Source organism: Vigna radiata, chromosome 1 (assembly GCF_000741045.1).
Source record: "Vigna radiata var. radiata cultivar VC1973A chromosome 1, Vradiata_ver6, whole genome shotgun sequence".
NCBI classification, from domain to species: Eukaryota; Viridiplantae; Streptophyta; class Magnoliopsida; order Fabales; family Fabaceae; genus Vigna; species Vigna radiata.
Window position 1 is genome coordinate 32,407,257 of NC_028351.1, and position 16,849 is coordinate 32,424,105.

The 16,849-nt window shown below is 30.8% G+C and overlaps 1 pseudogene; it reads left to right on the forward strand.

Annotated features, from left to right (window-relative positions):
• Positions 1-11,883: 11,883 nt before the first annotated feature.
• On the forward strand, positions 11,884-14,347 carry LOC106761956 (annotated as a pseudogene).
• The last annotated feature ends 2,502 nt before the right edge of the window (positions 14,348-16,849 follow it).

Below are 16,849 nucleotides of genomic sequence, written 5' to 3' on the forward strand. Positions count from 1 at the left end.
AAGTCGATTTCATTATGGGGTGAGTCGATTAATACTCGTGTCTTTGCACAAACTATTTTCAAGTGTGCTGTAAGATTTTTCAAAGAGAAAGCTTTTCAAAACTATGATTAACACTGTTACATAGTCGATTACATGCATGTCGTATTCGATTAAGTCTGTTATTGTTTTGAAATTCTATTAATGATTGCTATAACTGTCTAACTATCATATTTTTAAATATGTTGACCAAGCATTAAAGGTTATTCGACTGCATTAATTGCGAATTCAATTAGTTGTTGTGATTGCTGCTACATTATTGAACAATAGAAAAGTTTGAGAATTTGTTTTGAATATAATGGCTAGACTAATCTACATTATTGAACAATAGAAAATTTTAGCACAAAGGAAGGGTTTTAGTGATAGTAAGGTTGTTGGGGAGTACTATCTGGATCAAGTTAGGTGGTTGTGATAGAGAAAGTGAGGAGAGCAAGCTTTTCTTTCTACCTGATGAGGGAATTTTTAAGGAAAAATTTTTTTCTTGTTGGGGAGAATGTAAAGACCTAGAAAATGGAATTTTAAAAGTGAAAGTGATTTAAAAATAACGAGATTCGATTATTTTAATATTAAATTTTTTTAATATAAATAGTTTCGCTAAGAACGAGTTTCATTATTTTAAAACACGTTATCTCTCTAGAAACCACTTTTCTAGAGTTCTCTAACTTCTCTCTAGGAGTTCTTTTTCCTTGCTTATCTGATTGAAAAATTGGGACCATATGAGTGATCCTGATGGTGAGCCCTTCAATTTAGACTGATTAGTTTTTCCATTTGAGTAAGTTAAGTTTTGACCCCTTTCCTCTCGTCCTTTCTTTCTTCTGTTGCATGTGGGGCCTACTCATTTTGCATGTAATATTCGATTTTTCTATGAGACTCTCTGTTGATTAGTGGTCCTAACAATGTATGTTGATCCTATTCCTGTTGTCTATAGGTACAAATAGAGTTCCTTGAGTTGTGAGAGCAGAATAGAGTTCTCTAGAACGATTTGGTCTTCAAAAAGGTTAGGGAAGCTAGTATTTTATTTAATTTTGAGTTATAAAGTATGAAATGATAGTTATTAGTATATGATTTGAATGAATGTTGAATTATATTTTTGAAATGAGTATGTTAGCATTAAGTGTGTTTGATAAATTGCATATGATTGAAATGTGATAATTGATTGAAATGTGTTGTGGCTGTGAAGTGGTTAATGATGAATTAGTTTATGTGTTGACAAGAAATGGTATGGGTTGAAACATGAACTAGTTGTTTTAATCAAGGGGGGGATTTAATATGTGATTTTTAGAAGTATGAGTCTAAAGTGATAAATAGTAGTGTAGGACATTTTGTAAGGTCAAATAAAACTTGTTGAAAGCTTGAATTGATAAAAATCTGATATTGAAGTGAGTATGAGTCAAAAGGATGGTTGAGGGAGGTTTTAAGTTTGATTTTGGGGGTTTGGTCCAGTGAGATTTTGAATTAGGAGTTATGCGTCAAAGACGAAGGTTTGAAGTATGTTGACAAGTCATTTCTGACTTGTTGGGGTCCCTAAGTTGGTGAAAATTGAGCTAGAATTGTTGGAATTCAATTTTGGTTTATAAGTTGAGGATTTAGTTATTTTAAGTTGAAATCTTGTTGCGTAACAGTGTAAAACTAGTATAAGATGGATTATAAACCTTTGTTTAGGTCTATGGTAGTTAAGAATTCAGTTTAGGAGTGTTAGAAGTTAGTAAAAATGGTTATAATAGGCCTTGGGTGGTTTAGAGGTGTTGCTTAGGCAGTTTTTGTGTTGTAGAATTATGTAGCAAGGCTAGGCGATTAGTAGGTGCTAGCTGGACGAGTTTAGGAAGTTCTGGCAGTGGGTTCCAGGGTTGGGCGAGCCAACTCACTCAACTTAGGGAGATTGCTGTTTTGGCTATCGTTGGGCGAATGGAGGGACTCGCTGGGCGCGTAATTAGGGTTTTTGGAAGAAAGTTGTAGAGGCTAAGTGAACTAGTTTGCTTAGCTTGGGAGGCTTACTATTTTGTCTCTCGTTGGGCGAGTAGAGGCTATTCGTTGGGCAAATGGTTGGAGGTTCTTTGGTTTTTTGTTTTCCTTTTCTCATTTGTGCTTGGATTAATATGGTGTAATGTATTATTTGATATTCAGTGATATAGTTGGGAACATGTAGTTAAGTGAATATGAGGTTTATAAGAATTCTAAGGAGAATTCTTAATCATGATTATCAATATGTTGTTAGGACGAATGTAAGAAGCTAAGTACCGAGGGTTTGTCCTTACACTCTAATGGTCATCCACTCTCAAGTAGAAAGGAGTGAGACATGTAATGAGAGTAGTTGGAGGTCTTAGTTGAGGGGCTTTAACTTGACCTAAGATTTTGGTTAAAGGACTAACCTTGTGTGGTAGCTTGGGATGGACAAGTTGTTTCACCATACAAGTGCATGAACCACTATAGTTTGACATTCATACTATATTCGGATGCGTCAAGTTTAAGTTCATTGTATGCTTTTAGGGTGTTTGATTATTTGGCTTGGAATATGATCTGTGTTGAAATCTTAATTGTTCTTGGATAATTGTGCATACATTTGCTTACCTTGTTTTATTTTCTTTTATATTTGAATGTTCTTGTTGTTCATATGTTTTAACTATGATCATCTGATGAGTACGAATAGTGGAAGATAATGTGACAGTGATACTAAAACATAAATTAAAGATTTAACACCACTAAATAATTTTTGTTTAAGTTTAAAAATGTTGAAATGTTACAAAATATACTATTTTAAATTATATGTACACCTTTATTAAAATATTTCCGACAACCTTATAAATAATTTATTAATCGCTAAAGGAATTTCTCTTTTAAATCAAGGTCATATTTTTTAATTATGCCACCGAATAGTTATTAATTTAGTCATTTCGAGGTATTTTTAACCATGAAAAAAAAAACCGAGCTTGCCAAATCATACATATTGCAATAGCATGATTAATAGTAATTGATAGTGCATATTCTATTACAATTAATTTTATACAAATCAAATTTTAAAATTATTAGTAAAACCTAGTTATTTCAGTAAAAGAATTTTTGTGATTTGTTGTTCAGTCACTTCGAGAAAATATCTAGGTTAATTACCAAAAAACTATGTATGAAACGAAATGATAATTAAAAATTCGTCCAGTTGTATGTATATTTTTTTAAGTAGTTGGTATTTAATAAATATAATTTTTTAATATTTAGTATATACGTAACTGTTTCCAAACTCATTTGCATACTTTTCATTTAATCAAATGCTATGAATCAGTATACTCGTTTTTAATGAGTCATTTAACTGTTACCTCAAACAATATTATATTATTGTTTTCAATATTATTGGTCACTTCAACTATTTACCAATAATATTTTATATTCTCTATTATTGGTTGACTGACCCATCATTACAACCACATAAAGTTTGAATGAGGATCATGTTCCTTTGTCCATACATTTAATACCACATTAAGTACTAGGTGGGGATCACAATTTTTGGAATGTCTGATTCAATAATTTAATACATAAATTATATGAATTATATATCATATTATTAAAAAATATTTTAATTTAAAGAATTTATAGATAAACAAAAAATTCAAAAAAGTAAAACATAAAAAATGTTATATTATATTTTAAGTAATTATTTACTTTTATTTTTATTTAAATTATTTTATCACTAAAATAATTAACACATACCTTTAAAAATGTTCAAACAATATAGGCAATTCTTTTAACATTCATGATAACAAATTCTTGAAAAAGATAATAGAACATCTATGAACGAATACTTAGCATATTCATATTCAAGTAATTATTTATTTTTGCATTACAAATTAGAATTACTTTTTATCCGAAATTTGAATATATTTTAATTTTAAAATTTTAAAATTAAATATAATATTTTAGTCTAATAATTATATTAATTTTTTAGAGATATTAAAATTATTTTTCAACTAATATCATATAAAAACATGTTAAATAATATAAATTATTTAAATGTTAATATGAAATATATTAAATATATTAAAATTTTTAATATAATTAGATTAAAATATTATATTTATTTGTTTTAAAATTTAAGGATTAAAATGTATTTAACTTTTAGATAACACAAATTTTAATTTTATATCAAAGTTTATAAACTAAAAATATATTTAACTCAACAAAAATTATTTATAAATTTATAATAAAAACTAACTATTTCAAATTTAATTATATTAATATTTTAATTAATTTTTATTTTCTATTTTTTAAATTAAAACTAATTTATATTATTAAAATAAAATTGTGAAGTAGGTGTGTTTGGTAAAGGTCTAAAAATATTTAATTTTTCACAATCATCTAATGATTTAAAAAGAAAAACAACCAAACTTGACGATGATTCTACATGCATGCTTGAAAGGTCCATGTGAACATATTATCCTTTGATTTTAACAAGATGGTAAATAAAAGGTTTCGAAAAATAGGATATGAGAAAAGGAAATACCAGAAAAGTGGAAGATCGTCAAAATTTTAAATTTGGAAATTAGTACAAAATTTTAGATATATGGCCTATATAGGAATAAGATTTCTTGCCACTATTTGATCAAATTCCAATTTACTTTCCATAAATTCATAAGAAAATAACAAGTGACTAAAATAAAATAAAATACTTGAAAGGAACTTATTAAGAAAAAAAAAATGGAAATGCAAAGAAAGCTAAATTGCTAAAATAATATGAAGAACTAATGTGTGTTGTGTGAAAAAAGTTTAATTAAGTTTTTAAGTGGTTATCATATGAGAGTTGTAACATAAAAAAAAAATGTAATGCAATATCTTTTATAAAAGTTGTAATAAATTAGTTATGAACTCTATAAATATTTTATCATTTTCTTAAAATGATATAAAATATTAATTCATGAATTTTTAAAAATGAGTGCTAATATTTGGTGGGTTGAGCGTTAAGATGTTTTACGTGACTAAGTTATGTGTGTTTGGATTCCATGAGTGAGTTTTGTATGACCAAATTCTATGTGATTAAGTTTTATGTGGCTAAGTTTTGTATGACCGAGTTCTCTATGATCAAGTTGTGTATAAACGAACTATGTATGATTGAGTTCTATGTTACCGAGTTTTGTGTGGCTGAGCTCTGTATGGTCAAGCTTTATATGGAAAAGCTCTAAGTTCTATGTGGTTGAGTTTTGTGCGGTTGAGCTCTATGTTCTTGAGCTTTATGTGGTTGAGCTTTATGTGTCCAAACTTTCAGTGGTTGAGCTTTGTGTGACCAAGCTTTGTGTAATCAAACTTTATGTGTAGTTGAACTATATGTGGCTAAGCTCAATATGGTCGAGCTCTTTATGATTGAGCTTTGTATGACTGAACTTCGTGTAGCAGAATTCTAACTCTTTATGGATGAGGTATGTGATTAAGCAGATAAAAAAAACATAAAAAGGTAACTAATGTTGTATAGTAAAAATATATATATAATATAATATAAGATGATGAATAAATTTATTTTACAAAAAGAAGGAAAATAAGGAGGAGGAGAGAAGAGAGAAAAAAAGGAAAGAAAGACCAAGAAAAAATAAAGAGAAAGAGAAGGTGTAAGGATTGAGAGAAAATTTGCTTTGAGGATGCACACGTGTCAGAAGATAATGAGATTGAGTAAATAATAATAAAATACTAATAACAAAATTTTGAATTCAAACTCCTCATTTATCTGAGAAAACCTATGTTCCTCATCAAGCTTTGCTCTACCGTCATCTACATTCTCTCTTCCATTTCTTCTCCTTGAGCCATTTGATTTCCGATCAGGTGGCGCCCAAGCGTCCACGTAGTAGAGGGCTCCGCCTTTGACCGATCATTTTCTTCAATCTGACCGGTAAGTTGCTCTTTCTTTTTCCTCTGTTGTTTTGGAACCTAGGACATGCAAATCTGCTGGGCACATGTAGCTAGTAGCATTCTTCTTCATCTTCTTTATCCATTCTAGCTCTAAGAACTAATTCTACCACCACTTTGGTGGTTTGTAGGGTTTTTTTAGTCATTGTTGTGTAAGGCACTGTTGAAGCATTCTTGTGAGCTGAGTAGTTCAACTTAGAGGTAAGGGGAACTAATTATATTCTTTATTTTAATTGTGTGATTTGAGTGCATGATAAATTCTGAAGTGGTATGTTATTGGAGGCAAAAGTTAGGCTTTAGTAGCTTAAGTTGCATGTATTGAAGTGTGAATCTATGAATTTGAAATGTGATGTCTATAAACTCTTTTGGATGATTTGGACTGTTGAAATTGTGTATAATAGAAGTGTTTTGAGTGGAAATTCTATTGTAGCACTGTTTAGATGGGAAGTCAAGTAATTGGGTAGTGTTTTAGGTCCGTTTAAGGAAAGTGAGGAAGTGATTTTGGGCAAATGAGGTCTAGAGTGTTTTTGGAGGGTTTGGATAGTTTAGATAGGTCCAATGTGACTTGTTAGGAACATAAAATTGGTCTAGAACATGTTAAAAATGGTAGAATTGGATTTGAGCCCCTAAGTTGTGGAAATTAGTATTTTAAAGAGAAATTTAGGTCTCAATAACTTTAGAATCACTATAAGAATGTTTCAAATCATGCAAACAAGTTTAATTAAGTTTAAATCACGGATTAAAGGTCTTAGAAGTTTGACAAAATGGCTAGAATGGGCAAAGGGGTGTGTGAGTGCATAATTTGTAGAATTTGCGTTCTACAGATTATGCAGACTCGCTATGCTAATGGTCTCGTATAACGAGTCCCTGCAAGGGGGTGCTCTCTGTTTGGGTCATTCGCTGTGTTAGCTGGTGCGCTGTGTGAATGACTAGAGGGTGTTGCTCTCTGCCTGGTGATTCGCATAGCGAATCCTATCGCTATGCGACTAGAGCTGGCCTAGACTCTCTGCCAATTTAATTCGAAGGGCGAGTGGTGCGCATAGCGAGTCTTTGGGGAGGGTTGGTCTCTGTCTCGAATCTCGCATAGCGACCTGGGTGCGCTATGCGAGAGGCCTAAAGTCTGTTACTCCAGCGAGTTAATTTGCATAGCGAATTGAGGTGTGCTATGCGAGAAACTCGTAGTCTCGCTATGCGAGTAGGGGGCACTATGCGAGAAGTATAGAGTCTAGTTGTTTAATTTATCTTTTGTTGTGTGTTTGATTAAGTGGTTTGTTATATTGTTTATGAAGCTTGCTTTAATATCTATGGCCTTATCTTATAAAGCTTAAACATTTATATTGATTATAGTTAAAAGTATATGAGTTAAAAAGAGGTATGATTTCAAGTAAAAGTTTCAAGGTGCATAATCTCGTGGTGAGATTCTTAGTTGTTTAGAATGAAAGTAGGAGCTCAGTCTTGGGGGTCATCTTGAAACTCCAATGGTCAACCATTTTTAGATAGAGAGGATTGAACTATGTTGTGAGGAGTAGCAGGAGATCTTAGTCTTGGGTGCTTCCAGTATGCCTCAAGGCCCAAAACAGGCTAACCTCGTGAGTGTGGTAGGGTGAAACCCATTGGCAACGAATTTGCAGAGCAGTAGAGGCCACCATGAGTGCGTGACCCGCCATAGCTCGACTATCATTCTAGGTTCGAACGAGTAAAGTCTAGTTTACAACATGTTATGATGTGTGATTTAGCTTGCTTTGATTGAAGTTGACTCTTGTATGTTATATGTCGTTATTGTATGCTTTTTTTATAACTAGCTCACCCTTCTGCTAGTTTCTGTGCCTACTTGTGTGGTGTTTTCTTTTGCGATGATTATCCAATTGGATGTGAGTAGAGGTAGATGAGGTGCCTCTAGAGCAGGCCTTGGAGGGAGATGACAATACTACTTAGTGTAGTTAGGATTCATATCTACTTTCGTCTATTTTTAAGATACTCTGTTGTACTTAAAGTTTTAAAATTATGGCCATGCTAGATAAATGTAAGCTTAATACTTTTTTACAAAGTCTATAGCTACTTTATAATATCATATTTGATGACGTCTATAAATTATATACTTTCTATATAATTAGGATGTTACAAGAGGTGAAACATACATAAAAACTAAAAATAAATTTCCTTTAAGTACAACTTATTTATTTATTTTTATATTTACTCAATTAGGTGTCTTAAACCCCATTTATTTATTTATTTTTATTTGTCTTCAATTATACATTGATTATATTATTCATTTATAGTTATGCACTGAATTTATTTATTTATATTTATTTTTAGTCATGCATTGATGTTATTTATTTATTTATATTTATCTCAAGTTACTATGGATGGCAATGCGGGACAGGTCAAGTGGGTCGATCTACAAGCCCATAGTGAAAAACGTAGGATAGGTTGAGGTTCTAAGCCTGCTAGCTCGCATAAGCTCAACCTACATAACCCATAACTCACGCAAGCTACAATAGGACAGGGCAAGCTGGCTTATTGGTTTGCAAACAATTCAAGACCCTAATTTTTTTTCCAAAAACCTACCTCACTCACTTATTCCCTTATATGTGTTTCTCGTTACTCTTTCATATTCTTCTTTCTCTCTCATGAAGCATAACACAAAGTGTCTCATTCATCATCTCTTCTCATCCTATAGCAACACACTCACACAACCATCCTTGTCAGTTCGTGTATGACTATTAAGTTTAATGAAAATGTAATAGATATAGTTTCAACTACTTCATTTTGCTAAAACTATTAAACTAGGTATGAAATTTTCAAAAATTGTTAAACCACTACATGAAAGTAAAAAACAAAAAAAGAAATTTCTAAAGTATGAAATTTACTATTTGAGAAAAAAAGTATAAGGGTCAATTTCAATGTAAAGCTTTTAGCATGCATATTTTATGCGGATGGGCAAGTGTAACTTGGGCCTAAACGAGCTGGGCCAACCTGCATTACCACCTCTACAAGTTATGCACTACTCTATTTATATTTATCTCAAATTATACATTGCTCCTATTTATTTATTGGATAAACTAGGTAGACTAAGTAGTACACACATGTGTCGATCACTCTTAGACTGATCATCTGTCGATCACCCTAGCCGATCACCCTGGCCGATCATCTTCGCTTATCACACTAGTCGATCACCCTGATCGCCTGATAGACTGACTAGTTGTAGAATGAAGGACAGATTAACATTTAGTTAATATTAACCATGAATAAACCAAATAATGATGATTGAGTTATGATTTGACGATGATTAAGCCAAAAAAAAGGTTAAAGTCCATAACAAGTACTATAAGTAAAGGTCAAAGGTATGATTGTTCACGTACATGCATTGTAACATTTTAGTACCCTTTCAATCGGTCACCTATTGACTTTAGCATCAAAATGCCTTCTGCAGGTACCATCCGAGCGATTTTGAAGTTATGGAAGACTTAGAGACCGAATGAACATGAGATAGGAATAATATAGTGTTGAGATTGTTGATAAGGGAAGCACTGGTTGAGCTAAGCCTTAGCTATATGATTATGAATGATTGTCTGATTGATTGTTTAAATGATTTTGTGAAAATCAAATTTAAAGAATTATAGTCGACTTGATTTTAAGCATAGTCGAATGTGTGTCTCTATATGTCTATGTCTGTTTTGAAAACTTTCTGTCATATAATAGTAAACTTTGGTTTTATTCAAATCGACTTAATAACGCGGGTTATCTAAGCAAAATGGTCCCTTTGGGTACAAGGCAAAGCGTTCCCTATCAGCGGGTGATCCGAGCTGTCCAGAACTATGATCTCTTTTTAGATTAGATATTCTCTTTTTCTTTCAATAGCCAGGATGAGCACTCCACTACTAGTTTAGTCGTTGACAGGTCTACTCTCGGATACAAAGGTTCTATGTTCAAGCAATTGGGCCAACTTTCATTGGATCCTTCCGAAGTAGGCNAAGGTNGAGTTGCTGACCTGAACGCTTTGGCTCTTTTTGGTAAGTCTTCTTGGAGGGAGTAAGAACCTTTCTTTTTGAGNCGGCGCTCTGATTTTGGGACTCTCCAATTTTTTTATGTGTTCGCGCCTTTTTTATCTGTATTGTTTGGTTTGTACTTTATTCCTGACACAAACACACACTACTTGTGTATTTCCAATGACCCTTGACTGAAACTTGTGAATCCTATGGATTATTGAGTGGAGGAAGAAGTAGATAACATGTTGCAATGATAGTCCTGTAGATAAGATGGTTTATGTTTTGGCCTGGTTCAACTGAAACAAGTTGAGAAGAAAAAATAACTGGGTCTGGAACAATAGAAGGAGGAGATGTAGATGGTAAAGAGGGTTGATTAGTAACTTCTAAGAAAATAGGTGATGGAGATGAAATAATTTTGTTGAAAAAATCCAAGGAATTTTGTGTATCAATAGGTGAATGCTTGTCATTAGTAAGAAAAGGAAATATGTTTTCATAAAATACTACATTCCTTGATAGAAAAATTTCCCTAGAGTTGAAATCTAACAAAAGGTAGTCCTTCACTCTTGTTTTAAAACCAAGTAAAACACATTTTCTTGCATGAGGTTGAAATTTTGTTCTATGAGCTTGAAGAGTTGAAGCATGGCAAAAGTGAGCCAAAAACTCGTAAGTAAGTAATGTCAGGTTTAACATTGTGTAACAGTTGAGATCGAGAAAAATATGCCAAAACTTTGGAAGGTAAAATATTAATGAGTTGCACATCATAACGAACAACAAAAGACCAGAAAATTATGGGCAAATGAGATTGACACATTAAAGATCTAGCAACATTGAGAATGTGTTGATGTTTTCTCTCAACGACTCCATTTTGTTGAGGTGTTTCAACACAAGATCATTGATGTTGTATCGCTTTTTGTTTATAAAAATATGTCATTTCAAACTCATTACCATTATATGATATAACAACTTTTACATCTATGCCAAATTGTGTTTTTATATAAGAAACAAAGCCAATAAGTTGTGATCTTGTACCTAATTTACCTGCCATCAATTTAATCTATGTGTATCTAGACATATCATCCACTATAGTTAAGAAATACAATAGGGCCCCCAAATTTCTTTGAAACCATCAACAGAAGAAGTACAATAGGGCCCCCAAATAAAATGAGACAAAGAACTGGATATATGACCAGTAACACTTGTGTCTAGAATCCAATGGGAATATATATTACCTTGATCCTGAGAAGAAACATTATGAGAACTCACTAGATCAGTAGAATATGTGATTGTGGGATTAAATTGAGGAAGAAGTGCCAATAGACCATGAATTTACTCTTGAGAAAGTTCCAAAGTTGAGGAATGTGACTGTGCCTTAGAATTATTAGAAGAAGGAACAACTGCAGAAGCCATTGAATTTCACAACCTCAAATTGGACAAAATTTCACAACCCAAATCTTCAGAAACTCCTTCAGATTCCTAAAAAATCATTCTAGGGCTATGAGTGATTAAATCACCAAATTGTTTCTCATTGAAAACCCTAGAAAGCAAAGTCAAAACATGAAACATAACGATGCGAGAGTAATAGAGGGAGTAGCCATAGAAGAAAAAGAAATTGTAGGAAAGCTAAGAATGAAAGGTAAAAGATGAAGATCTTGACAATAACAAAATTGTTGTGGAAGAACGTGATCAAGAATTAATTTTCTTCTGATACCATGTTATGAGAAAAGAAAGGATGAAAAATTGTATATCTTATTCAATGATAAGTGTAAGAACCTAGAAAATAAAGTATTAGAGTAGATTGGTGTATTAAAATAATGAGACCGAGTATTTTAATTTAAAATAATCTTATAATATAAATACAATTTCCTAAAAATCGGTTCATTATCTAAAATACCTTTATCTCTCTAAAATATTATTCTTCTTGTTTTCTCTCACTTCTCTATACTCTTTCTCGCTCCTTGATCCACTGTTTGACGATTAGATGGTACCTAGGCGATCACGGTGTCGAGGTCTACCTATCTGTCCAATCAATTTCTTGATTTGGGCAGGTAAGTTTCATTCCTCTTTTGTAGGTTTTCTTGAATCTTTATCGTGCAAATAAATCTTTCTTTGCATGAGAATTTTGTCTCTCTTTCTTGACTCTTAGCTCAATTTAGGTTCCAAGGTTGGTTTCCTATCACCAATCGGTGATTTGTAGGTTTTTCTAGAGTTTCCTTGCGGTGTAAGCATCAGTCGGGTTTTTCTAGAGGTGTGCAACGTTTCTCTAAGGTAAAGGATGCTAGATTATTGCTTTAATTTGTAATTTAGTGTGGATGTGGGATGATTCTATGCTTATTGTAATGATTGAACTAAATTTAAGTTTTTAGAGTAAATACGTTGTGTGTAATATTGCCCTTTTTAAGGTATATTGAGGAACTGTGATAATGAACTGAATTGAATAATGGTTAATGTGTTAATGGCTATACTTGGAGATCCTAGTGTAGGCGCTACTTGGAGGCCTATTGCCGGTAACAAATGCTTGATGGGGATTATCCAATGGGTTAGTTATTTTAAACTAGTGTGTAAATAGTTTTTTTTTATCCCGTTTGTATATAAAGTTTAAAGTTATAGTTGTTTTGGATAATTGTAAGTCAGACTTTATATTTTATTTAACTGTTTTATCATATCATACACACGATGACTCATTTTATATAATATTTTACTATATTTTTGGGATGTTACAATAAAAAGAAAGTACAATTTACAGCGATTAAAACAATATAAAAATGAAATATAAATATAAAAATAAAATATAAATATATAAATATAAGTGAAGAAATATAAACGAAAAATAAATTATATCCCATAGTTAACATAACAATTCTCTGCTAGCATTTAGATTGTTTTGGAAAACGTCTTTTCTAGGCTTGTATCAAAGGTACTATATTTTATTTGCTTATACATATAAAAAAAAAAAGTGTACATCTATCAAGTACTTTCTGTAAAAGGAGGAGGACTATAAGTGTTTTACTTTAATTTTATTATATTTTTTTACTGATAAAAAAATAATTTATTTTTAAAAACTTATAACTTATAACTTATAAGTTATTTCGGTTAATTTTTAATTTGTTTAATTACTCCTGCAATTTATTATTTCTTAATTTTTTTTTATTTATTAGTACATATTTCAGTATTATAATAATGGTTAAATCCTTTCGGAAGTCCTTATTTATGTTGGTTTTTTCTAGTCAGATTCCTGTTTTATCGGTTTTGCCAATTTGATCTTTTATAATGAGAAATTGACTCAATTGGGCCTTTGCCGTTAAATTGGCTTAACGGTGTTAAATTTTTTACGACTTGTGATGTTAACGTGGTAAGTTTTTTATACGTGGCGTTGGAAGAGTTCTATAGCTGGAATTTGAGAACATTTAACATTTTAAAATTAGAGATTTCTGCAGTGGGAAATGTAATAAGAAATTAGGGTTCGTTGAAATTTAATTAGGGAGGAGAAATCGCCCAGTAGTACTCGTCGACTTTTGCCACAGTTGTGGTGTCACTCACCGTAATTTGAAGCCAGAGAATCTGCTTCTCGACGAGAACGAAGACCTGAAAGTGTCAGACTTCGCTTGTCTCCGTTGCTTGACCTGCGCAGATCTGACGAGATGCTCGTGACGCAATGCGACACACTGGCCTACGTGACGTCAAAGGTTCTGAAAAAGAAAGGCTACGATGGGTCGAAGGTTGATATATGGTCATGGGGTGATCCTTTTTGCGCTTCTTTCTGGGTATTTGCCCTTTCAAGGTGAGAATGTGATGAGGATTTACAACAAGTCTTTCAAAGTTGATTATGCATTCTTGGAATGGATTTCACCCAGGGCGAGACACTTGATCTCTAATTTGTTGGTTGTGGACCCAAAGAAGAGGTATTCCATTCCTGACATCATGAAGGACCCTTGGTTCCAAGTTGGGTTCATGCGCCCCATTGCATTTTCCATGAAGGAGATAATTGTGGAGGATAACATCGAATTCAACGAGGACGATGTTGGTGGCAGTAGAAACATCAACCGTAGTGAAGATGATAACAACAACATCAACCATTCTAGGGAACTGGTCAGGGCCAAGCCGGCTCGTCCGTCTTACAATGCTTTCGAGATAATATCCTTGCTGTCGCACAAGTTTGATTTGAGTAATCTGGTTGAGACGAGGAAGAAGTTGCCATCGATGTTCATATCGAAGCACTCGGCATCGTTGGTGTTGGCGAAGCTGAACTTTAGGGTGACGAGGAAGAAGCAGTTCACGGTGAGAATGTAGGGAGCGACGTAAGGGAGGAAGAGGAAGTTGGGGATGGTAGTGGAAGTGTTCGAAGTGTGCTAGAAGTGGCGGTGGTGGAGTTTTCGAAACCCAATTTTTTAAAATGTTTCTTTTATCATATGCCACGTATAATGGTATGTGAATGCAACGTTTAAAAAATTGTCCATGTCAACATCACAGGTCATAAAAAACTTAACCTCGTTAAGCCAATTTAATAGCAATGGTCCAATTGAGTCAATTTTTCATTATAAAAGATTAAATTGACGAAATCGATAAGATGGGGATCTAAATGGAAAAAACCCACATAAATAGGACTTCTGAAGGGGTTTAACCTATAATAATAATAATAATAATAATAATAATAATAATAATAATAATAATAATAATAATAATAATAATAATAATAATGTATTATTATATCAATAATATTTATTGGATTATTTCTTAAACTTTTTATGTAGTTAAAATTATTCTTTTAACATTATGAACAAATTTTATGTAACAATAATTTATACAAAGAAATAGATAAAATTAAATAAATAAAAATTAAATTTGATTAATATTTATTATATGACCTCATTTAAATAAAATGATATGTCAAAATAAAAGGAAATTATACAATTTTTAAATACACAAAAATACTAAAACACTCAATAAGAATTTAATTATTTAAAAGATCTAAAATTATAGTTTCATAATAACATATTTTTATCCAAACAAAACACTAATTCCATTTTCATAATAAAAGTTATATAATTGTATTTTATATTATCAACTTAGTTTATGAGATAATTTACTAAATATTTATAATCAAATAACCTAGTTTTCCAACAATTTATAAATTAAGACTACTCATTAAAAAAAAAGTATTATTATATAGGTACTTTATAACCACCAAATCATTATAATGAATGTCATTTGATAATAACCATTTCCCATGCATTTACACGTATGCTTATTCCACTTGATTAAAACTAAACTAAAATGACTTCTCAACCTACGTTACTTTATTTTTAATTCAAACATTATTGTTGTCACACATATTCAACAAAATATTCAACGTAGTTCAGCTAGTAGAAAATATAAAGAATATAAATCAAATATAAATATGCGGAAATTCAGAGGGACAAGGAAAATATATATATACAGATCTTATGAATTTTTTCCTAACTTTAACCCTAAGAAGAAAATATGATTCAGAAATCGTATGAAACGAAGACTTTAATTATGTATTTAATTACCTTCTCAATAATATAAACATCTTCTATTTACTCTTAATTTTGTTTTATAACGAAATAAGAAAAAACAAGGTTTTCCATAAAAAAGAAGAAAAGGAGAATCATAGATGTTTTTTCCTGTCCAATTTGTCTAAATAATAATAGAAAAGAATTTCTCTTTATTCAAAACCCACCATGTGCTTGGTTGATTTCCTTTTCCATACATTTTGTTTGTATTTGGTTGATAATATTTTTCCCACATTAAGTAATATCCGTGACAAATGCTATGAAATATAATATTTTATTAAAACCAGTGGAACATGAAATGATAAAAATAAGAATAATGATTCAATGATATATTTTTTACATTTAACATACATTATAACAATAAAATATCATTAAAAAAAATAAATTTACATTTTTAGGAGAAAAAGTAAAAAATAAAAAAAATAGTGTCTAGTGTACAAACTTTATACAGGTTCAAGTATATTCTTTTAAAAAATAATAATCGACCATTAATTTTCTAAAACATTAATTTTCATAAAATAATACACTAAAATTGTCCATGTGTTAATTAATTTCTTTTAATATTCTTACTCTTGTAGAGACGTAAGGGACAAAAAGTTTGTAAATTAAGCACATACAAAGCGACTTTTTAGATTAGCAATTATTGTTTTTTAATATTTCTCAAGAAAGCAACAACTTGTTTTTAATTGAGTTGTTGTCAATTAAGCATATCCACAACTTTTTCACGTCATGTGATAATAATACTTTCTGTAGAAATCATATGAGAATAAATATTCAGGAATGTATTTATTACATGTATTTAAATATGTATATTTATACTATTTTTTATTCATTCAAATTTCAATGTTTTATTATATTTAATTTGACTAGTAGTTAGTTTAATTTTGTCCTCATCTTATTAGATATAAAAAGAAATAAAATTAATAATTAAAATATAAAAAATTGAATATCTCACTAATCAAATAACTTTTAAAATAAAAAATTTAAGTCAAACCTCACTTCAATTTCTTTCCAAATTTCAATCATAACATGTTTGGAAAATATAAAGAAATGTACTTTATAAAGTTATTCTGTTTATATGAATATAAATTTAGAATAACCAACTGAAAAAGTATTTTTGACTGTCATTCATTAACTATAGTGTTTTGAAGAAATTTTGCTTTGATGAAAGTATTTTTTTAGAAAGAAAACACTTCTTTCTATAAATCACTTGCTGTATCTTTCATTTTAACTAAAATTTTAATATTTTTCCTAAAAGAAATTATGATAAAAAAATATTCTCACAACAGAATTCAGTTATTATAATATAAAATATAATTTTAATGTTGAAAATATTAATTTTTAACATTTTAAAAATATTTTGATACGATAAATTAAATATTTACTTCTTTTTGTCTTGTATAAATTAAAATA